General features: G+C 35.0%; 1 protein-coding gene across 2 annotated transcripts in view; it reads right to left on the bottom strand.

Moving 5' to 3' along the window:
* Positions 1–4,610, bottom strand: part of LOC120632494 (putative GPI-anchored protein pfl2) — a 96,169-nt gene extending 91,559 nt beyond the window's left edge. For both annotated transcript variants that reach the window (XM_039902301.1, XM_039902302.1), the window contains exon 1: positions 4,440–4,610. The gene's annotated coding sequence lies outside the window, so the exon portion shown is untranslated. The remainder of the gene's footprint in view (positions 1–4,439) is intronic.
* Between the last annotated feature and the right edge of the window lie 8,506 nt (positions 4,611–13,116).

The raw sequence follows: 13,116 nt of genomic DNA, 5'->3' as shown, positions 1-13,116 counted from the left end.
TAGCTTACACCTTGTCTATGGTTTTTGCCACAAGGTTTTGTTTTTTAAGTATCATATTTTTCATTATTCGTATATTTTTATCTATCAAGTGCCAGTTTACAGATTCGCTGAATCGGCGGCGCCGGACATCACAGTTCGTGAAACTTATAATTTCATAGGTTTTATGAAAACAGGCATAACAGATTTAATAGAGAAACCTATATTGTAATAGATATTTAAAAAACATCATCATTATAAATCAAATATTAATCCATGATTCGCATTCCGGGTCTCCTCTCAGAACAATAATGGTTCTACTAAAACATCTTTGAAAACGTTATGAAGATCTCTCAAGCGTGCAATAACAATAAAGCTTTGTTACATTCTTTAAAATTTAGTATCTTACTGGCTAAGGTTAAGTATGATATTCAATACAATTTTCTTATTCCTTAATCCTTATTTCTTATTTGCCCAAGAGCTCTTTTCAAAGAATTATCGAAATGGGTTATCGAGTCTACCGGTGATCCTAGAGCGGGCAGCTACCTTGGTCAACGAATTAGTTTGGCCATCCAGAGGGGCAATTCTGCCAGCATCTTAGGTACTGTGCCTCGCTGCGGTGGTTTCGAGGACGTTTTAGATTTTATTTAGTTTCAAATAGTTTATTTTAGGTTATATTTATAAAACAATTATTTTAAAGACTAAATAAATATTTTAGATTTAGGTATAATATTTATGTAAGTGCTAGCTAGTATACGATAGATGATAAAATTGATAAAAGCAGTCAACGGGAAAACCGATTTTAATGATTGACATCGCAATAGTTGTCGCAATGGATGCCGCGAGCCGCCACAATTGGAATTTCAATTGCGATGAACTCCGTGTTACCCAATGGTCGCCCTCTTGGTGATATCTTCTACACATTTTATAATTCAGATTTTCCATTCAAGTCTCCTCCAAGGCTTCTTGCCCTTATTCCCCGTTACGTGGGGCACAGCATGTATTCAAACTTGAAGACATATTTGTTCTTTAAATATCTCAACCCTTATTGGGAACGCCAACATAAAACTACCTCTACTCACACGCAATGGTGGACACATTCAGATTTTCCATTCAAGCCTGCTTCTTCTTACACTTAGTCGGGTTGGCACAACATGTCTTCTTCAAACTTGTAGACCAACGAGTTAAATACACAATACAACGTGTAACGGAATAACGAAATACCGTTTAAGGGTGCTTAACTATATTTCATAAGGAATCACCTTGAAAAAGCATATTTATTTTTCTATACAAACTAATTTGAAGAACTGATTAGAACAACCCTATTGAAGATAAAAGACCGACACGCGCATAGTACCTACGGTACGCGACACATACCTAATTAAGTGACAGGATTCACTTGTAGGTACTTTTGCATGTGTGTTAGGGCTGTATCTGATTTCTTTCAGTAAAAACTATGGCAATGGTTTACTCAAAAACTATTAGCGTTTTGGTTTCACAGATAATCTTAGAGATAACGTACCTCTCAAGCATCTGAAGTATTATTTCGGTTTTCATTTACACGTTGTAGGTATATCAATGTTATAGACACACTTGTTGTTTACCGACCTGCCTGTTTCACGTCAACCCTTCTTAGGAACGCCCACAACCCCTAACTCATAAAACTATCTTTACTCACCCATTGTGGACACCAAGGATTGTGGATACCGTTAGCACCGAGGATGTCGCCTTAAACAAAACTACACTTGCTGGGCTAGATATAACACACACTAAATAGTGGGTGTTATAGCTCGCCATTGAGTTTCGCATTCCATTCCTCTGAAAATATGAGTACTAAACGCACACAACGCGCAAAAAAATGCCTTCTTGGGAATGTTTTTGTTGGTTGATTAACCACTAGCACCGATTCAAGGGGGTAAAGTATACGATGGTAATCTTTAGGGGAAAAGTTGTAATCCCCTTATAACCGCAATATCAGGCATTCTCACTGAGCATCTAGTGTTGCCCAAATTCAGTCTTGGTCTTGCAGTCTTGGTCTTGTTCTTGCGTTTTTGCAAGACCAAGACCAAGAACAAGACCGCGTATTTTTAGCAAGACCAAGACCAAGACTGACCGTGCAAGACTTGAGCAAGAACAAGACATAGCCTGCAAGACTCTTGCGTCTTGCAGCTAGGACTTAGCGCTATTTCACGGAGTAGTTAGGTGTAACAGTTCGGTGTATAGGTAGGTAGGTACGCTTAGGAATTATATGAGACGCAAAAAACTATATCAAAGAATATGAAAAACTGGACCTATGCGCATTACGACTAATACCATAAACATAGCGAATAAAAAAATATCTATTAAAATCAAACTGAGTGCATGCATAGTTATGTTTTAACCATCGGCACTTTGATAATGCGGCATCAAAGGTTTTGTACTTACTTCTCAAAGAAATTTGCCGCTTTTCGGAAGTACATGGTTATGATACACGCGCCGGCGGCTTCTTTTGAAATCTAAAACAATCGTTGCCGCCGCGCCGAAATCATAACATTTGACACTATTCATGCAAAATAATTTCGAATTTTAAGAGTACCTACAGGTGTTCCAAAGAATAAATAAGTTTCAGATTGGTGATTTTAGATTGGTGGAGGACGCATGAGACAGAGTATCCGATTTTATCGAAAATGGCCCGTGATTTTCTCTCAATACCTGCAACTTCAGTACCTGCTGAGAGGTTATTTTCTAAAGCATCATTAGTAATTAGAAAACATAGAAATAGGTTAAGTGATGAGTCAGCCAGATGGTTACTTTGTATTAATTCTTGGTCAAAAGAATTGATATAAAGTATCATAACCTAATGATAAAGCTGTTGATTTGTGTTGTATTTTATTTTTTATTCAAATAAATGATAAATCGTAAAACTCTTTTATTAAATTTCTTATAAGTTGAGGGTTCAATCTCTTTCTAGACAGATAAGTATTGTTCTTTAAAATACAGTCAAGTTATTGTAATTAATTTGTTTTTTTACATGTTTTAGCAAATGTAAGCTTATAAATCATAAATGTTTATTAAGAAACAGTTACTTCCATGGAAAACGACATATAGGTCAGTTGATTTTTCGAATTTCTTATCAAATCTTCAGTTATTTATTAATCTGCTTGATCTTTACTATGGCTATGTTAATTCAAGCTCACAATGTTCCAATTCTAATACGTTTTTCTAAGATTTAAAGTAAACTTTAATAAATAGTAATAGACTAATAGGTAATTGCAAGACTTGCAAGACTCTTGCTGCAAGACCAAGACCAAGACCAAGACTGGGAGCGCAAGACCAAGACCAAGACCAAGACCAGGTGTATTGGCGCAAGACCAAGACCAAGACTGGCTAAGTCTCGTCTTGTTCTTGCATTTGGGCAACACTATGAGCATCCGCCTGACATCATTACGTACCCTCTCGTAAAAGTTCATCAGACTCATTTTAATATAAAGGTCTAAGTTGACAAATCAAGCAGGTACGGAGCCGCTGGACAATATCGGCACAAAGACCGTAGGGTGGTAAAATCGCCACAAAAAACCCGTAGTAACCGTGCTTTGGTTGAAATGATGAAGATGGTAAAAGTGTCCCAGATAACATATTATGTTAAAAAAAGTCATCTTAAAACTAATTCTAATTTTAAAGAATAAATTCAGCATTTAGCTGAGATACGAGTAGCTTAGAGAATATTTTGGCTTCGCTATTAGTTGGAACGCACGCAGCACACGCGTTCCTAACTTAAAATTAAATTATTATCGGCAACTAGGTATGCGAGCCACTCCTAAATAAAAAAGGCAGGTTAGAGTCATTGAATAAATTCCAAATGGGTTTTTATACAACGAAAACCAGCAGGCACCTATGGTGATAGGAATCAAGTCCACAAAAACATGTTTGTCTTTCGGACCAGTTATTTTCAATGTTATAAACTAATGACCAAAACATTGCACACCTAGTTTTGTTTTAGCACCTTAAGTTTTCTTATGACACGGCAAAGTACATCTTTTTAAATGTTTTATTATGACTATAACTAAGTACCTATACAGAAACTTTTACTAACCAAAAGATATCTGAGACATTAAAAATTGGAATAAAAAAAATAAACAACACAATATTTGGTAAACATCATAATCATATGAAAATATGAACCGAAAATAATTTTTAAAAAATACCAGAACCGAGGACTTCAAAAGTATGATATCAATGAACCTAGTCCATCAAAAAGTTTTACCAATAAAAGCTGTAATTGTAATGTAAGGTACCTTAGAAGTCATAATAACAAACCAATGTTATGAAGATTCCTATGGTATCTATTTAAAATAGTTTGCACAAAAAACAACTACCAGATATTTACTAAACACCGCGCTCGTAAAATAATAAGACATGCACTATCAACCAAAGAAAGAACGAAGCGAACGTGCTTAAAAAATCAAATTAAAAACATTATTTACCTCCTCACATCCGGTTCTGTAGCGCAGGTACAGTAAATAAATTTATTTATTAACACGTACAAATCACAACACTGACACACAACAGTACAAAAAGTTGATGCACCACGATTTATTCGTAACTATTTCGCGGTATATTTCTGAACGGATGTGAACGTACGTTTCAAGCAACGGTCGCTGTCTGACTGCTGTGCGGCCGGGCTTGTGACTTGTCCTGTCCAGTTTGTAGTGCTCGTAATTTTCATTGAGATAATTGCAGGCTAGCATAGCAGCACGGCTAGCATGGCCAAGAGAAAATTTCCTCCCAAAAAATAACCAAATAATATATATGTGTAATAATAAACAGGAGCTAACTTCTCCTATTCCATGTTCCCGTGCTTAAGAGTTGATAAAGCTGTGGGAGAAGATACATTTTTATCCTTTCCTCGAGGATATAATTCTCCTTCCCATGCTAGCCTTGCTGCAGGAGACAAAAATTATATACCCTGACAAGGGATTTTATCCCTTGTCAGGGTATATAATTTTTGTCTCCTGGGAAGTTTACCCCCATTTATTAATAAACGTATGTTATTTAGATATTATTTCCAGCCGAGCGCCAAAGCTCGGAGAGTTGATAAAGCTAGTAGAAGATAAAATTTTATCCTTTCCCGGCTCTTCTTAGAGCAGGGCGCGTTTGGAACCCTCGTAGCTTTAGATTTAAGTTGGCGAACGAAGTTATCACCATCCCCTTACAATTATGTAAACAAATATGTATGAACGCTTCATAAGTGCCTGTGATAGGCCTACATGAATAAAGAAATTTTGAATTTACTTTTGTAACTGACAAAAAAATTTGTTAATTGATTTAGGATTTACGACCACGTCCAACGAAAGTTAAAAGATATTTTTAACTTTCGTTAGGATTTAAAAGGATTTGGTCCAAAGCATATAATAAACAAATCGCAAAATAGTCTGAACACTTCGCAAGACTGGGCGGTTAGGAACCCTGTGTCCATCAACCTGAGACTGTGTTAAGCCTCATGAGACTGTAAATACATGCGCAAAAACCCCCTTCAGACCGGACCACAGCACTGCAAGAATGCTTGGTGGCTATAGTAAGCATTGCGGCAGAACTCCCCAGATACCCCCCAGATTGACGGCCGAGTGGCCCAGTGGGCAGCGACCCTGCTTTCTGAGTCCAAGGTCGTGGGTTCGATTCCCACAACTGGAATTTTTTTGTGTGAAGCGCATGAATGTTTTTCAGTATCCGGGTGTTTATCTGTATATTATAAGTATTTATGTGTATTATATTCATAAAAAAATATTCATCAGATATATTAGTACCCATAACACAAGCTACGCTTACTTTGGGGCTAGATGGCGATGTGTGTATTGTCGTAGTATATTTATTTAGTATTTATTTAGATAAGCTCTGTCCCAAAAAGCTCCACAACTACAGAACCAAATTGGCACCAATGGATTTAAAATAAATTAAAATAGAAGTAATACTATATATTTTTTTTTATTTTTTTTTATTAACTTTATTATAGTAATATTGTTTCTTTAAAATATAAATATAACCTAAAATAAACTATTTAAAACTAAATAAAATCTAAAACGTCCTCGAAACCACCGCAGCGAGGCACAGTACCTAAGATGCTGGCAGCATTGCCCCTTTGGATGGCCAAACTAATTCGTTGGCCAAGGTAACTGCCCGCTCTGGGATAACCGGTACACTCGATACTTACTAATAATAGTAATACTTAGTAATACTTGAAGTTCCTTTATAATACAAGACAGCATTGGCGTGCAATGGGTTTCTTACCAGGGTATGCATACATTAGGAAAATCCAATACGAGTTACATATCAATTTTAAAGTAGACAGTGCTTTTGTGCATATATGAAGTGCACGACACTGCTAGACAGAGAAACCGTAAATCCGTGCCTAAGGAATACGTATGTATTCAAGCCGCAAATGCCCATTTTATTACGAAAAAAAGTGGATAAAAGCCCTCGTGCAACAACTTGCAATTAAATTTGAGATTGCTTGTGTTCACTGTAGCATGTACGTATTAAGTATATCAGATATTGATCTTGATTATTAACCTAAGAACTAATTGGTTGATGTCAGAGCTATTTATCGTTATCTCGACCGTTGGACATCCACCACTGGACATAGTTTAAATGAACTGGGTGATCAAAAAGTAGTGCTGTATTTATCACAATACTTCCCTAGAAAATAAATTGGTTGTCTGTAAAGTCAGCTTACTGACGATAGTTGAACGTGACAACGTCGTAAGAAAATACTGATGGAATGGTTGCATTTTTCAAAAGAAAATTTTAATTTTATTTGTTTGATAGATATTATCGTTGCTATAAACAATTGACACCACATTCACTTTTCACTGCACTTCATCCTTGCCGAAAACATGTAAATGTATTATTGTATAGAAGCTGTCCACGCGGACGCATCGTTCACTCAAGTAGGAGAGACAGATGTCGAACGCGGAGGCCGACTGTGCCTCTTTGTCGCTCGTTCCGCGCTCTCGCTTGCACTTCAAGCCTTGAATGGAACGCCTAAGAGCGAGGTAACGCCGCATGCGTCATGTTTTTTCGTGCGTGCAGCCGGCTCCTTCGAATTATAAGACGTTGTCACGTCAAAAAATAGCTCCAATTTTCAATTTCAATTTCAATTTCTTTATTTGCAGATTGAGTTACATAGTTGGTGGGTACAATAATATAGTAGTGCTACAATCGCCATCGATTGGCATGCAAATTTGATTTCTTAAAAACCATGTCTTTCCATTGCTCTTTTAATTAAATTCTTATCCAGTATTTAAATCAAATAATATACAACAAATCTATTAATAAAATATATGACAAAGTTCTATAAAATGTCGCATAAATATTCTTTAATATCATAATATCGCTTTTTGTAGTAAGAACTCCTTAATTTTACGCTTAAATGATAAAACATTCAGGTTTCTGTCCGCCAAGTGTTATATTTATAAAACTATTAAATATAGTTCAGCGGGTACATAACTCGATAATATTGATTTGCTGATATTTCGCCCCAGTTGCAAGGACACGACGTGGTCACGACGGGACTGCGGGGATACGAGATTTCAAGTTGGTTGTCACCAAAGAATCTGACTACCCGCTTTCGTGTCCTTTTTGTTGGTATTTCACATACTGTTCGACATACCACTGACAACGTCACTTTCAAATTGATAAGCTGTACGATGCTTTCTTGATTTGCATAATTGTACCACTGGATGCCACACACTTGAGAAATGTTGATTAATCACGAAAATCTTAGTTTAAAATGTTAAAAATTTAGTTTAGATATTTGTATATAATCAAGTGGTTACGACTTCAGCTTCTCATTCGGGGGAAGGAGTTGGATTCCTTTAGACGGCTGATTGGTGCAGTGGGCAGCCTGTTTTCCGAATTTAACGCTGTGGGTTCGAGAACTGGATTTTTTTTGTGTGATGAGCTGTTTTTCAGTTTCTGGGTGTGTATTTGTATTTCATAGGTATTTAGTTAGGTATATTATTCTTAAAAATATTCAACAGTCATCTTAGACCCATAACCCAAGCTATGCTTACTTTAGGGCTATATAGCTTGTACACACGTGTATTATGGTAGCATATTTATTTATTATTATACCCATGATGGGTCATTGTTTTTACGCTAAAGGAAAACATCTTGAGAAAAACTATATATTCTATTATCTATTAGAGTTCTTCATAATGTTCTCAAAGGCGTGTGAAGTCCACCAATCCGCACTTCACGTCCACCGCCAGCGTGGTGGACAAAACCTTTCCCATTCTGAAGCCACCCGTGCCCTACAGTTGGCCGGAAATGGGTTGTGAATGATGATGATTTGGGGCAGTATGAAGTATAGTAATATAGTAAAATAAATAAAGACACGATGTTAATTTAATTATTTTTATTCAATATTCGATTCAAATAAATTAATTGGTATAATATTGTCAAACAGTAGAAATGTTGTTAGGAAAATATGTTAATCACTTTTTTGTACTTAAAATTTAATGTTAATTTCAGTGGAAATTTCTAAAACCGATTAACATTTTGTGATAACAAGTCATATTGTAAAAAACGGTTAGTATTACATTTTCCATTTTACGTCTTGTACGCCTTTCTCGTTCTAAGTATACCTTATCTATTTTTCCTTGGATGAAAAGATTGACACTTAATTCAAATAAACAATGAGATTTATCAAAATTGGATGTTCAAGATAATATAAATTAATGCAATTTTAAAAACAGGTCTTAAGACATTTTGTCCTCGTTCGAAAAACAAAGAACGCAAAACGGGAAAAGCGACAAAAACAAATAATGCGCAAATTATATTAAAATAGTAGGTAACTAAAATAGGTACATACGTGATGTTTAGTTCACATTAATAAATTACAAATTATCCTAAAAATTCCTACGAAAATTTAACATGAAATCTAAAAAAGGGCAAACAAGGTTTGTGTAGCTTTATTACAAGATTTGCACACTCGCAATCGTTTTCTCATACCATCTCTGTATCATAGACCACCAAGGTTGTTGTGGATATTTAGGAATAATTACGATCATCCTATAACATCCTTTACCTAATCTTGTTTGCCGATTAGGAAATCAATCAAAAGTAAAGAGAATAATAACACTTAGTTTTCAATAAAGAATGTCACTAAAAGTAACAATTATAATTGGGAATGTTACATCTATTCAATTATATAAATAGGATACAAGTATTTGTTATTCACTCTCAATATAATTCAGGGAGCCCCAAGTCATCATCTGGAATGCTTTCATTGGAAAAGTCATCTGTGAAAAATTCGTCTTGGCAAGATGAATTTTTGATGAAGGTGTTGGGTAGCACATGTTTAGCTTTTTGCAGCTCTGGCATAGGGAGGAAGTTTAAAGCATCTTTATGGGAGTTATCATTTCTATACAACGGCTTAGTGAATTCCAAATCTCGATGAATTATATAGCTGCGTGGCTACAGAATAAATTTGCTTAAATCCCTAAACTTAACTAAATTGTCAGGTATAAAAATAATGCTATCCTTTTCGCATAAAAAACTGTCAAAAAAGCCTGCAATATGTTTTCGCATATAAAACTCTGTATCACGAAGTAAAATGGATATAATGTCTCTAGTCACTAGTCTTCGAGGCTCAAATTCTGTACTTCTGATTTTTGTTTTACAAACGTTCTGACAGAAGCCCGAGCTGAAGAATTGTCGGCAAATTTGAGCTGTAAACCAATGCCAATAAAATCCATTTTACTGTGATGTTCAAGTATTTACATGGTCGAAAACTTGTACTGTCTTAATGAAAACACGCGTCAAAAACTGGAATACGATATTGTTCGGTCACCCATTTTGCTCAAAGCAAATTGGCCCCTTCTATTACAAAATTTCTTACTAATTATTGGTACCAAATGGTTCTCATGTTAAATATATCTAAATGGAACTAAATTAAGAGGACTTCAATAGTCCTGCCCTTTTCACAATATTACCGATCGAAAAAGATAGCACTACTTTTAGATCCAGTAAAAGAGTTTCTCTTCTTAATTGACAAATTAAGTTTAGTTTCCTTCACCGATTTCGGCTAGGGGGACAACATCCAGAGAGATCTGCCAACTACGCGGGAGATGTTATAGTGCACAAGTGTGCGCGGAAACATACGGGTGATTAGTATTCCCTCGCTGTCATAGTCCGATACAACCGAAAACAGATCAGTCGCAGGACCGACAGATTAACGCTCTCTCCGAGGCAATCACCGCTATTAGTTTAGTTCACAGTTTATACATGCACATAAGCACTGCCTACCCTTTCCTTTTTATAACGTATAGGAGCAGGATTTTTCAATTTTATGCCATCTTCCAGCATTATGCGTTAGCTGGTACAAAACCTTGTGATTGGCACAACATTATTGGCATTTGTCCATCTAGTTAGATTATATTAAATGCAATAGTTTTACACAATTTCAGTTTTTAAACACTTCTTCATACAATTGCAATTCATTTTCATTGTCATTAGTTTTTAGACGATGATACATTTTGGTCTTCCATCTACCTTAAAAGTGTGCTCGAGTTAAATACAACACTTGCTAACCCCACTTTAGATTTCATGCAATTATCGGGTACTATCCTAAAAGTTCATACAATAAACACGTATGAGATTTCATTCAAAAATGGTGGATTACAAAATTTTATAGACAAAAACACGCATCGAAATTGTATAATGTAGATTTATAGCAAAAATAGCGCTACAGTTACAAAGTAACTCAAACTCTATTTTTAACATTTTTATCTTGGACTCCAATAATAAAAAGAAAAGTAAAACAATTATTATTGCAGGTTACAATTACAATATTCTTAAGCGCAGAAGAATTATCTAATGCCCTGAATATTATTTTTAAATCCCAATCAAATGCAATACTTACTGCTTTTCGTTTAGATTTGAAATGCAATAGCAAAATTTCACGCTTTCTCGCTCCAATAGCAGCAACAAAGTTGTATGCAACAATCAACAGCGAATAAAAATGTTTCGCGCGTAAATTCGTTGCGTTGCGATTAGTTAAAATATTTTCGCGACCAACAATAAAATCATACGAGTAATTTTAACTCATAATAGATGTTTACATGCATTCGAAAACTTTTTTAGTTTTTAAAATGTTAAAAATAGTGTTTCGGTTACTGAGGCACAATTATAAGGCCAATCGTTGAATTAATTAGCACGAACAGAGGTTGATCGTCGTCATCAACATCTCAACTCATTGACGTCCACTGCTAGATCCTTGAAGGGAGTTCCAAAAGTCATAATGGTGTTATGAAACAGCAAACATAATCCTTATATTGCTTATAAGTGCTTATAAAGTGGTTATAAAGTAGGCCTACTTGAAATAAATGATTTTTTTTAATTTTCTATATTTTTATATAAAGATTAGCGATGGGCTGCATTCACACCTAATGGTCATTGATGATTCAGCCTAAAGTGGCGTCTGTCTACAAAATGCGTATTCCTTTTTTAATAGTTTCTTTTATCTAGACTTTGAAGAAATTTAAATGCATACAAAACTTTCAGAAGTTATAAAAAGCATTAAGCCATTTTTTCTAGTTTAGTTTTTCCTTTAGATTTAAAACTACAATGTCTAGGTAGCGCTTTCAGTCGCTTACAGGCTGACAAAAAGGCATATATTTAATTCAGCCTTGGCCTTTATTGTTAAAGCAGTCAGTCCGCAAATAACAGAGTTACGAGTGAAAATCCGCTAGACCTGAAATTTATATATGCATTTAAACAAAAAAAATACAAATTGATTTGAAGGTACCATTATTTTTCGGCGGGTTTCCGTTCCATACTAGAAACGACGCAGCAAAAGCATCGCATGGGTCTATGTATAAGTAAAAACATAAATTTTTTGTCAATCTATTTACTACTAATTACGTCACACCACTCTGCTTCGTTAGATAGTAACCTATCATTTATATACCTACCGTCAGTTTGTCGGTACGCATAATATCCACATTATCATCTGAGTCGTCATCATTATCATCATAATCATAATCATTTATATATTTATTTATTTAATAAATCATCATCATCATCGTCGTCGTCGTCGTCGTCGTCGTCGCCGTCGTCATCATCATCATCATCATCATTGATTACTGGGATTTCACAAAAGAAAAGTTCAGTGCCCAACTATTCTTGCCATAACTCTGAAATCCAACGCAGTACCTCACAATATCCCCAAATTACCTAGATAGTTCTAAATATCAAGGAATAATTACGATGTATGTTATACCTGCGTAGTCACAGAACAAATTCGCACAAATCTCTAAACTTAACTAAAATTGACGGGTATAAAAATATAGCTAAAAAACGGTCATACAGAGCCGCATTACTTCTAAAATTGGTTTTTAGTAAAGTCTATTGCCAATTAAATTTTCTTTAGAGATTTATGAACAACGCAATAGTCACCAATATTTCAATAGCTCGTAACCTTTTATCACTCACTGACTGAAGTATTATGACAGGACGACTCAGACGATAATGGCTGTACTTCTAATATCTAAATTGTATAAAAATAAAATGTCATAGAGTCACTCTCAAAATCAAAAACAAGTCACAACTCGCACCAAATAATATAGTTATTAATATGATTACAATTTTTGTGGTTATAGAAAAAACAACATTACAATGACAAGGATTGAAACAGTTGTCAAACTTATTGTATTGTGATAAAGTCGACAATGGCGTGAAACTTTCTTAAAATGTATGCATGTGTAAGGTTAAAAACACTAATATTTGAAAGGGTGCTTTGTCAGTTAAAATGTGTTAAAATATATTCCGACGGTTTGCCACCTTAATTAGTACAGCCCTGTAATTTCGAAATAACGTTGAGGTTTTTCGTTATATTTACGTACTTACGTATATCTCTCTTAATCACTTTTTCTCACTTTCATTCTATCCGTAATCAAAAGATTGATTTCTTAGCAATTTTGTTATTCTCAAAACATATCCATACAGTGGCGTGCACAGGATTTTTGACCATAAAGAAGGAAGATGCCGTCAAATGGAAAAATCCTTCGCATTTATGAGTTGTACATACATTTTAGGGTATGCAGTGCTTTTGCGCATGTATGAAGTGCACGCCACTGTATCCATACAATTTTTAACAAATAA

The sequence above is a fragment of the Pararge aegeria genome, chromosome 20 (assembly GCF_905163445.1).
Source record: "Pararge aegeria chromosome 20, ilParAegt1.1, whole genome shotgun sequence".
NCBI classification, from domain to species: Eukaryota; Metazoa; Arthropoda; class Insecta; order Lepidoptera; family Nymphalidae; genus Pararge; species Pararge aegeria.
The sequence above is the reverse complement of the archived record's forward strand: the minus strand, read 5'-3'. Positions and strand labels throughout refer to the sequence as shown.